Raw genomic sequence first — 11,219 nt, 5'->3', positions numbered from 1 at the left:
TGAATTGAGCTATTGGTCTTGACCCAGTCCTTGAAGGATAGGAGCCACCACCCAAAGAGAATATTTATCCTCACTGGCTCCCTTCTTAACGTGATCTTTGAGGGAGGTCAGAGCAGAGTAAGGCCAAAGGCTATAGTTTCATCTGTATCCACGATCATTCCATTGTAGGCCAAAAGCATAATAAAAGGAGAGATGAGCGAAGAGTGGAATGTAGTCAATCACTTTACAAGGAACGAGAGATGTTGGAAAAGGAAGGAAGTCGCTTGCCATTCATTACATTGTCTGATTGCGTGACTGTCTTTTTCAGGAGTGTTTTTTTACATTGTTCACTTTTGTCACCAGCCTCCACAACCTAGCCATCCCCTTGTGACCTTGCAGAGGGCAGATCAGTAATCCCATGGGCACAGTTGAGGCACGCTCTGAGAGCAGTAGGTGATGTGCTCGTTAAACAGAGGTTTGTTCATCATGTGAAACCCTACATTGCACCGATTCAGTTAGATGAACACTATGTTCAGCCTGCTCAGCTTAAGCAAACCAAATCATCCAGATTTCAACATAATGAAGTGTGCAATTGATTTTAAATATTTACATTGCTTTTAAACCTGAAATTCACTCACACACTGAAATCGAAATCCTACTCTTCTGAGAATATACTGGGAAAAAGGTGAGAAATTCAGTACTGGCACTGCTGGTAAACAAAGAGATTAAATTGAATTCATTTGAAAAACCAATTTTTTCAGAAAGGTAAGCAACCTGCTTCATGTACGGTCATTTAGAAAAATTAGACAAAGCAATAACAGAGCACTGTATGTCAATTTCACTCTGTAATTATTAACCAAACCAATGAAGCTGTTTTGTTCATTTAATTGCGAAGTTCACATTCTAAATGAGTTGAGGATTGGAGTTCTTGTTGGCATTTGGGGGTCAGACATCAAGATGAGTTGTAAATATTTGGCACATATGGAAAAGAAAATCTGGGAGACGTTGCTGAATGAGAAAAAAAATATAAATCGAAATTAGGGGACACAGAATGGTGAGTGGGAAAATGTTTTGCAGATTTGAGCCAAAATGAAATTCACTTTTTAAATGTTTAGTTGCTCCAATTTGGCTGGGTCACTTGTTTTTCTCCATTCCTTATGTAATCTTGTGGGATGCCTGGTGGGAAAGTCATAAATCATTCATGAAGATGGGAAAATCACTGTGCAAAGCAGGCACAGTCTAAATGAAAGGAAAGCCGTTTTGCAAGGAAACCAAAAATGAAATGTAACTACCAGCTCTAGTTATTAATTCCCTTAATGACGTGTGGCCTAATCTCTTTTTTTTTTTTTACCTCATGTTTCAGTTTTTGGAATAGAGGCTAAATGAAATGTTCTATCTCAGTTTCAATGTCCTGGTGGTGTTCTTTGGAGTTTCTTAGGAGAGAGAAGATATGTGCATTAGAGGTTAAGGAACTGGATCTCATTCCCCGGATTCTAGGTATGGATGTTGTACTTACAAGGTTGATGCTCTCTGGGCTACAATTGCTAAGCCCAAATCAACAAATCAAGCTAATATAAGGGGTGGTTTGGGGGAGGGATTCATCTAAACAGTTTGATGAAAATTCCAGAGTCCTAGTCTTTCATTTTACATATTAAATTGTTCTGAAAAGTAATCCATACCAATTTTTTTCCATAATTACCCTGCCTTTTTCCCTCCTCATTTCTTTTTTTTGTGTGTGTGCTATTTATTAAGTGCTTACGATGTGCCAGGCATTCTATTAAGTGCTGGGCTAGATGCAAATTTATCAGTATGGACACAGTCCCAGTCCCATATGGGGCTCACAGTATTTGCCATTTTACAGATGAGGTAACTGAAGCACAGAAAAGCTAAGTGGCTCACTCAAGGTCACACAGCAGACAAGTGGCAGAGCTGGGATTAGAACCAGATCTTTCTAACTCCCAGGCTCATACTCTATCCACTAGGCCATGGTGCATCTCAGATTTTGACTGATTTGCTTACCTTTTTTCATCATTTTTTCAGTGCTCATGCCAGTACTTATTTTTTGTTTCCTTTTCATTTCTTTCCTCTCTAACAACAGCTTTACTGGCTTTTACAATTGGTTTCCATAGAAGTGCTTTTACAATTCATTTGTTCACAATATATTGCAAAAATGTTCCTTTTTCATGGAAATCATAAATGACTATTTATGGACCGAAAATTTCAAAAGAAATTTAGGAATATCTTTGAAGAACTATTAGGAGTGTATGTTTCCTTTTGACATATATTCCTTGGGACATCTTTACCTGTATCTTTTAATGATACACATTTTAGCACTATTAAAGCTATTTTTGTCTGTCTTGTTTTAATAGTGGCAGTGAGTAGATTTTGTCTTCTACTTAGAAAGAACAGACACCTTAGGTACCACAATTGTCATTTTTTTAATTTTATTTGTTTCTGCTTTTTTCATGGTATTTGTTGTGCTTGTTGTTGTACTTGTCCTCAAAATAAGGCAACCTAGGTAACCAACGACTTCAAAGTGGAGAGGTTTTCGTTAAATGTCCGCAATTTTATCAGTGGCTTTAATATCCTTTTAATTTCTTCCTAGAGTCCTTTACAAATGTTTCTAATTTCAGCTAATTCCTTCTGTCTCGTAATTCAGACTTTTTGCGTTCTTTGCTTCCCTTCTAGATCAGTTGGATGTCAAGCCTCCGGGGGAACACAATGTCAGTTTTAGATGTTAGTTTAGGTGAGATTGTGAAAGGAGAGATGAATCTGTTGTCTTCCAAGAGAATTTCTAATGGTTTCTTGAAAGACCCTGTTGGAAAAGATCATTTCTATAATCTTGTAAATATTTTGTTTGTTTGTCTCCGCTATTAGAATGTAGGTTCCCTATGGGCAGGGAATATGCCACTTCGTTATTCTGTACTTCCCAGACAGCTATTGCATTACCCTGCATCAAATGGGAGATCAACAGATGTTGTTGCTGCTCCTGCTAACTAGTGTTCTTCTGGCACTGTTGGTCTTGAATCAGAGGAGGAAGGCATGTAATATTACCCTATAGCACCTGTTCCATAACCTTGCCTTCCACCTCCTAGTAAAGAGAAAGTGTCAACGGTTACCCAGTGAGTCACTGCCATTTCTTCAGGAAACTGGCTGGAAGCACTGTATCCTCTATGGTGTCTTGTGGACATCACTTTTTCTAGGGAAAAGGTCAGAAGTCATGGCCGATACGTTAGCTTTTCCCTCTTGCCTTTTCACTTAAGATCTGAGAGCTGTTAAATATCTGGTGGCAATATTCTCATTCCTGCTTCATAGAATGAGCAAATTGAGTCACCGAGAAGTTAAGCAACCTGCCTGTGAGTACAGAGGGAATTGGCACCGGATCTAGGGATGTAACCAGATCCCCTGATTCCTATTCCTAGGACTTGGCTTTGCCACAGAGAGCAATAGCAGGGGATCAGCCTTTGGCCTCTGCAAAGTCCTCTGGGCTAAGGCCGAAGCATCAGAGCCTTTTAGTATTTCTGAGTAAAGGGAGATTCACCAGTGCAAGCCTCTTTCTATTGGGGACTTTGCTGCATAATTTCCTCATTTTATGTTTTGGGTGTTTTTTGGTTGTTGTTGTTGGGTATTTTTTTTTATACTCACACTCTGTTTCTAGGTCCTCTCTCTTCTTCATGACTACTGAAAATTGATAGAACATGGGGCTGGGTCTCTGTAATTTGCTTTTGGTGCTTGAAAAGTAGCACGTCTCTTCTTGAAAGGAAGCATGATGTGGTTTCTGGAGAGGGAGAGTCTGCCCATAAATCAGGCGTCGGCCCTTGGCTCCTCAGGGACGACTCCTCAGCTGACTCACCCTTGTCAGCAGTGCTGTATTTATCAGGAATTTGATTTGAAAGAAAAATCTGAAAACAACAAGATTTAACCCTTCTGCCTGCCATCGAGGGAGGGTGAGGGAAATTGAACAAACCCAAGTGAGATGAACCATAATTTGAGGTCAGCTTTGTTCAGTGCCGATAGCTTCTAATAACCCTGCACGCTTGGTTTCCATCAGTGGGAGTGGGACTCCTGACTGCAGCGCAGTGTGTCCTTTCTGCCACAGAGACCTGAGTGTCCTACTGGGGCAGCCATGACTGTCTCCAAGCCTGCACTTCTCCTGGTCGGTGGGCTTACAACACTCTCTTGTTATCAAGCTGCCAAGCCATTTGGAAATCCTTTGCGGAGTAGATCAAATTACCTGTTCTTCCCCTGGCTCTTTCTCTTTTCTTTATGGTATTTGTTAAGCGCTTACTATGTGCCAGTCACTGTACTATGTGTTGGGATAGACACAAGATAATCAGGTTGGACATGGTCCCTGTCCCACTCACAATCTTAATCCCCATTTTACAGATGAGGGAACTGAGGCATAGAGAAGTGAAATGACTTGCCTAAGGTCACACAGCGGACAGGTGACATAAACAGGATTAGAACCCAGGTCCTTCTGACTCCCAGGCTCATGCTCTATCCACTAGGTCACATTTTCCTTCATCATCATCTTCAATGGTATTTATTGAGCATTTACTGTGTGCAGAACACTGTACTAAGTGTTTGGGAGAGTACAATATAGCAGAGTTCGATGCTTTTGGGAAAACGGATTTGGCTAGGGAGACATACGCAGGGATTGAAATACCTTCTGGAGCACTGAGGAAATGCTAATGTAGCTTAGTAGCCACTGCACTGGTCTGGCTGATTGTCAGCTATGCAGATGAGTCAGGCCCATAAGCCAGGAGTCAGGTTCAGGAAAGGGAGAATTTTAAAGAAAATGGAAAATCTGACCCAGATCACCAGGCTACCAATACTTGTTGGTTTTTGCTGCATCGTTCAGTTGGCCAGAGCAATCCCAAGGTGGCTGCCCTGTTACAGGAGCTTGGAATTCAATCCTGAACCCTGCCCTTAAGGAGCCTAAAATAGGGAAGATGAGGTGGATCATTATGCAAAGGCTGTCAATTCAAGAAGTAGTTGAAAGTGTTTACTGGAGGAAAACTGGGTGCATTTCATCAAGGAAAGCTTCCCTGATTTCAACAGGGATACAGCAGATGAGCAAGAACAGTGGCCCACGGAGGGTGATGGGAAAAAAAGCAAGGAATTACACAGTGAGATCACAGGCCAAACGAGATGGTTTAAGGTCCTTTCAAACAGGCCTGGGTGAAAAGCTGACAAGAGAATTACAAGAAAGGAAGGGCAAGTAAAAGTATAAAATCCAGAATGCCAAAGGGCTGGTTTTGTCTACATCTCCCAGAAACTTTTGGGACATTCGGAAGGAACTGGGCTTCTAGGCCAGTAATGGAGAGCTTTCTCTTTTTCTAGGTGCAGCAGAGTTTTTCTCAGTGGAATGCAGGGGAAAAAAACACAATTCATCTAGTAGAGCATTTAGAACTCTGGTTCCTGTCTGCTGCTCCCCTGGGCCCCGGCCAGAAGACGTGTTCCATGTGGTGATGTATTTCTAGCTATGTAAGTTATACCTTGGGTAGAAAGGAAGCTAGGGTGAAGTAATCTGCTGCCCTTTCCGTCCACTTTTTCCAAGCAGAGTCCATGTGACCAAGCCCAAGATAGGTGGCTTCTGGTAATTTATAGCTTTAAACCTCCGTGGCTGTAAATATCATTCTTTAAACTTCAATCTTGATGTCACCTTAGTAATTCTCTCCAGGCTATAATACTGACCATCCCTTGACTTTGGCCATGATTCTGTTTGGGAATCTGGTTAGGTCATGATTATTAGGCCTTCCACAGAGCCATCAACAGGATTCTGGCCGGCATATCTAGTCTTGCATCACCCAAGGTTTGCTTTGAATATAGAATGATCAACTTTAGTCTTAGTTTGGTGCTGTACACCTAAGAGGCCCCATTTTCAATCACAAGAAGCAAAACCTTCTGAATTTAATACCTTGGGTAGCAAAAGGATGTCAGTCTGTCAGTTGTGTTTATTGAGCACTTATTTGTACAGAGCACTGTACAAAGTGCTTGGGAAAGTACAATAGAGCAATAAACAGATACATTCACTGCCCACAACGAGCTTACAGTGTAGAGGAGGAGACAGACGTTAATATAAATAAGTAAATGAGAGATATCTACATAAGTGCTGTGGGGCTAGGAGTGGGGATGGATAATGGGAGCCTGTCAGGGCGATGCAGAAAAGTGGGAGAAGATGAAAAGAGAGCTTGGTGAGAATGGGGCAAATCAATCATGATATTTATTGAATACTTACTGATGCTAAGCACTGCTCTAAGCACTTGAGAGAGCACAACCAAAGCAGGGCACAGATTCTATACCCCTTCAAGTATTTTACCATCTAATAGGGCAAGGCAGGAAGGCAAAAGTGATTTATAAACAGTGAGCGTTCTGTATGGTGCCTCTACCTCCTGCTCCTGGAAATGGTCCTTACCCTTGTCAGTGTGTGCTCCCAGAGCTGCAGCAGAAGAGAACTGGGGGAAGGAGAGAAACCTTTGACACTATAGCCCATCGCTCCAGGGGCGAGTACTCTCCCAAACACGTAGTACAGTGCTTTGAACATAGTAAGTACTCAATAAATACGATTGAGTGAATTGAATGAATCAATTGTACAGTTGCTTCGTATATTCTTATTAATCTACTTTTGAAATATCTGACCTCTTCTCATTTGCCTTAAGTGGATTCCCACAGATTCCCAACCTGATTTCACTGTTGGTGGTATGTCTCCTCTTGGTGTTTGGAATCCCTTTAGCTGGCTGTGCCCATAAAGTGTCATTTCAGTACCCATCAGATTGTGTATCATTTGGATCTACATTTTATCTAATGGTGCCAGTGTCCTCCCCGCACCACACAACAACGCGATCCATGGAGTTTTACATTAGTTAGGGACTGTGGTGTGTTTGAACTGATTAACATGGAGAGCGCATCTGGGGAGAGAAAAATCCCTTTCTTGAGAGCTAACTAATAAAATTCAGCAAATGCTCTTCCCGCCACAGCCACTGCAGGGTCCTGCAGACTTAAGGATGACACAGCTCTTTCTGAACTCTAATTGCCATAACATGTTGACAATAAAAGAGCATTATGGTGGGAATGAAGTATTTCAGTTATCTTATTGATATACATCACTTTAATTCCTTTGGAGCTATTCCATTTGCCTCTGGAACAATCCATCTTGCTGCCTGGGGATAAAAATAAAGGTCCCCAGAGATGCTTGATCCTGTCCTGCAGACTTATGCGTCGGTGACTCATACTAGCACGGATTTTTCTTCCATCATCTTTATCATGAAGTGGGAGTGAAAGTGCACCGAGTGTTTAGTCTAAAAGGTTAGAAGCAGCAATCTTTAGCAGGTTCTCTAAGAAAAAGGAAGATGTGCATGTGGGAGTGGGAGAAGTAGAAATTCATATTTTTCTCAACTGTTGTGCTACACACGTACTTGAAGTAAATGAAAAGGGAAAAGTGAGCCCTCTGAGAGGTTCAATTAATAGCTTCTTTGTCTTGGGCCGTACTGAATAGTGTGCTGTTTGGACAGCTAATTTTTTTAAGAAAAGTATATTTAAAAGCAGGGTGGTCTGGTAGATAGAACATGGGCCTAGGACTCAGAAGGACCCGAGTTCTAATTCTAGCTCTGCCACTAGTCTTCAGTGTGATCTTGGGGAATTTGTTTCACTTCTCTGAGCCCCAGTTACCTCATCTGTAAAATGGGGATTGACTGTTAGCCCCATGTGGGATAGGGACTGTGTCCAATCTGACAACTTTGTATCTACCCCAGCGGTTAGTACAGTGCCTAGCACATAGTAAGCCCTTAATAAATACCACAAGAAAGGGGATAGCTCATTCACACAGTGTGTTATTTTCCCTCTTGAATTTTTTTTCCCAAACCGTCATCTAGAGATCTTCTAATAATAATAATAACAACAATAATGGTACCTATTAAGTGCTTACTATGTGCCAATCACTGATCCCAAGCAATTCCTCGACCCCTTATTTGTGATACTCGGGGCATTCTGGGGAGTATGTAGGGGATTGGGGAGCACACAGACTACTGAAGCAGTGCCTCAGTCTTTGATGAGCAGAGTCAGTGGACCAAAGATCACTTCCTTCCCTCAGGCCTGCAAAAATAGAGAGAAAGCCAGTGAGGCGGGAACAGAAGAAAGTAACTGAATGACAGCCTGGTTTCTAAACATTTGAGGTAGCTGCAGCAAAGTATGATGCACAGGACAAGCGGAATAATGTAGTGGAAAAAACACGGGGCTGGGAGCCTGTCAACGTTCGGCTCTGCCACACATCTGCTGTGTGACCTTTGGCATGTGAACTCGTCTCTAGACTGTGAGTTTGTTTCTAGACTGTGAGCTCATTGTGGGCAGGAATGTGTCTGTTTGTTGTTATAATGTGTACTCTGTATAGTGACCTCTCCCAAGTGCTTAGTACAGTGCTTTGCACACAGTAAGTGCTCAATAAATACGATTGAATGAGTGAATGAAAGTCACTTTACTCTGGGCCTCAGTTTCCTCCTTTATAAAATCGGGATTAAACACCCGTTCCCCCTCCCACCTTAGACTGTAACCTCATGTGAGACAGGGATTGGATCTGATCTGATTGTAGGTGCCCCAGCGCTTAGCACAGTTCTTGACAGTTGGTGAGCCCTGAACAAATACCATAATTATTAGTACTATTAACGATATGTAGTATCATTTACAAGGAATTATAAATTTATGGCCAATTTGCTGTGTTTTAACCCTCTGGCAAATGAAAAAAAAATTCAGATTTTGTAATAAGTGATCGGTTCTGCTCTTCTATTTTCAAGTCTGCAGGGCAGATTTGGAAGAGCACGGGGCATGGAGTCAGAAAATCTGAATCTTGGATCTGCCACTTATCTGCTGAGTGACCCTGGGCTTCTCTGTACCTCAGCTTCTCATCTATAGAATGAGAATTAAATCCTATATCATTCTATTTAGGCTGTGAGAGCTCCATGTTGGAAAATGACTATGTCCAACCTGATTATTTTGTTTCTACCCCAGCACTTAGTATAGTGCTTGGCTCATAGTAAGCGCTTAACAGATAATTTCTCTAATTATTGTACTCATTCTTTGTGGCCTCTGTTCTCTTCCCCTTCATTTTAGTAGCATGTAATCAAACAGTCAATTAATCAGTCAGAGCTCCACACTCTGTACTAAGCACTTGGGAGAGTACAGTGCAGTAGAGTTGGTAGACACAGCCCCTGCCCACAAGGTGCTTAGAGTGTTCAGAGGGGAAATAGGAGAAACACTGCATATAATTTATAATCATATGAAACATAGGTATTAATTGAAGTCAGCAAAGGGAGACGTGGTTTCTTGGAAATTCCTTATTAGTGGGCAAAATTAGTGCTACTGCGGAATTCTCACCAAAATGGAATTGGAATTTCTGCTGTTGTCCTGTTCCCTGGATAATTAGCTTTATTCCTGATTAACAGGGTTGGTTACCTTGTAGGGATATGATCGACGTCATGGCCCATTTGCTTCTTAGCAAAGCTGAGACTAAGCAAACAATGAGGCGTGAGACCAGTCCACCTCCTTAGGAGAATTCACAAGCTCCAGGTTGAGGGTAGATGACAACTGCTTAATGATAAATGATCTGGAATTAGATGTGTTCTCTTCCCTCCTTTCCTCTGCTCCCTCAGACTACTGGGCTCACCCCTCTGTTGCCTGATAATTTCAGACACAATTCTGGATGTCAAAAATGACCACTACCTCTCATGGAAAGAGCCTTAGGCAAAGCCTCAATTGGCAAGCTTCACCAGGAAAACCTATTTTGAGAAGTCGAACCTCAAGCCTCCTCAAGATTTCTCTTCAATTTAACTAAACTGACGACAGTTCACGGCTTTTCCAGTTTCTATTTAAATATCTTCACAGGAACCTAAGTAGAGTAAATTTTTAGTGTTCACAAATTCCTCCTTGTGGGGGATCATTATCCATTTGGCCCCCAACGCATGCATTTTATTTGCCATCCTTTCCTGAGAGACTTTGAGTGAAATGGGAGAAAGGAGACTTCTCGCTCATCCTTTATGTGAGACAATGAAATACATCTTTTCTCTCTGGCTTCTCATCGTCAAACATACTTTCTCATAGTGCCCACTAAGAGCCTTTTTCCCATGCTTTACCCTTAGCTCACCTTCACCTTCAACTAAACAGTCTCAAAGGCACTCTGGATTTCACAGAGGATAGAGAGGCTCTTCAAGTGCAACCATGCTGATTCATTTTTCCATTTACCTGGCCTTCTTTGTCCAGTTTGAGATTGTCCCGCCTGAAGTCTAGGCTTTGTTTGGTCCTAGGGTCCTAGGTCCTAGGGAAAAAAACATCTTTCTCTTTCAGGGTTTTAGCTTCACAAGTACATAAGATAGCTTGATCACTTAATTAGAGCTCAGAGCTGACAGTTGAAATGACACCCTAGCATTTAATCGCATGACATCCAAGGTTCTTCCAGAGAGTAGTTTATTAAGACAAAGCATGGCACCGTGTCTTAACACATGCTTATTTTAAAAGTGGTAATATCATACTGTACTTCTGAAACACAGTTTTTGTCTCTGAACTGAGCTCATTAAGGCACACTATCTAGACATACAGGTTCATTATATATAGGATAAATGAAGCCTCAGGATCATTATGTCCTTGTTATCAATTTGGGAAATGCGGTCTGGTAAAATGGGTCATTCTGATGGCAAATTTAGTCAAAAGGAGATGAGGTTCAAGCTGACAGAGTTAATATGACCAAGAAAAAGGAGTTTGTAGGGAACAGGGATTGGAAAGAAATAAACCAAATCAAATGCCAGTTATTCATTCCCAAACCTATAAATTGTCCTGGCACACAACTCCCTGGGTCATGCTGTGGGGCAAAATTTAATTTCATATAAGCAATCAATAAATCATATTTGTTGAGTGCTTACTGTGTGCAATCCATCAGTCAGTGGTATTTATTGAGCACTTACTGTGCAAAGAGCACTGTACTAAGCATTCGGGAGAGTACAATAGAACAGAGTTGGCAGACAAATGCCCTGCCTACAAGAAACTTATAGTCTAGAGGGGCAGAGGATTGAACTAAGTCCTTGGGAGAGTTGAATATCCAGTATAGACATGTTCCCTCTCCATAAGGGCCTTACTGTATAGAGAATGAATTGGTACTTAATGTACATGATTAAAGTTCAACATTGCAATTCTGATTTGATTGTGAAAATCCACCCCTGTTTTTGCATTTGTCCAGTGCTTGCTATGAGTCAAGC

General features: G+C 41.6%; 1 protein-coding gene across 1 annotated transcript in view; it reads left to right on the top strand.

Annotated features, from left to right (window-relative positions):
* The first annotated feature begins 896 nt into the window (after positions 1-896).
* ADRA1B (adrenoceptor alpha 1B) overlaps positions 897-11,219 on the top strand; it is a 59,904-nt gene continuing 49,581 nt past the window's right edge. The window contains exons 1-3 of the mRNA XM_029052040.2: positions 897-1,033; positions 1,343-1,476; positions 5,323-5,466. The gene's annotated coding sequence lies outside the window, so the exon portion shown is untranslated. The remainder of the gene's footprint in view (positions 1,034-1,342; positions 1,477-5,322; positions 5,467-11,219) is intronic.

The sequence above is a fragment of the Ornithorhynchus anatinus genome, chromosome X1 (genome assembly GCF_004115215.2).
Source record: "Ornithorhynchus anatinus isolate Pmale09 chromosome X1, mOrnAna1.pri.v4, whole genome shotgun sequence".
Classification (NCBI taxonomy): Eukaryota; Metazoa; Chordata; class Mammalia; order Monotremata; family Ornithorhynchidae; genus Ornithorhynchus; species Ornithorhynchus anatinus.
The sequence above is the reverse complement of the archived record's forward strand: the minus strand, read 5'-3'. Positions and strand labels throughout refer to the sequence as shown.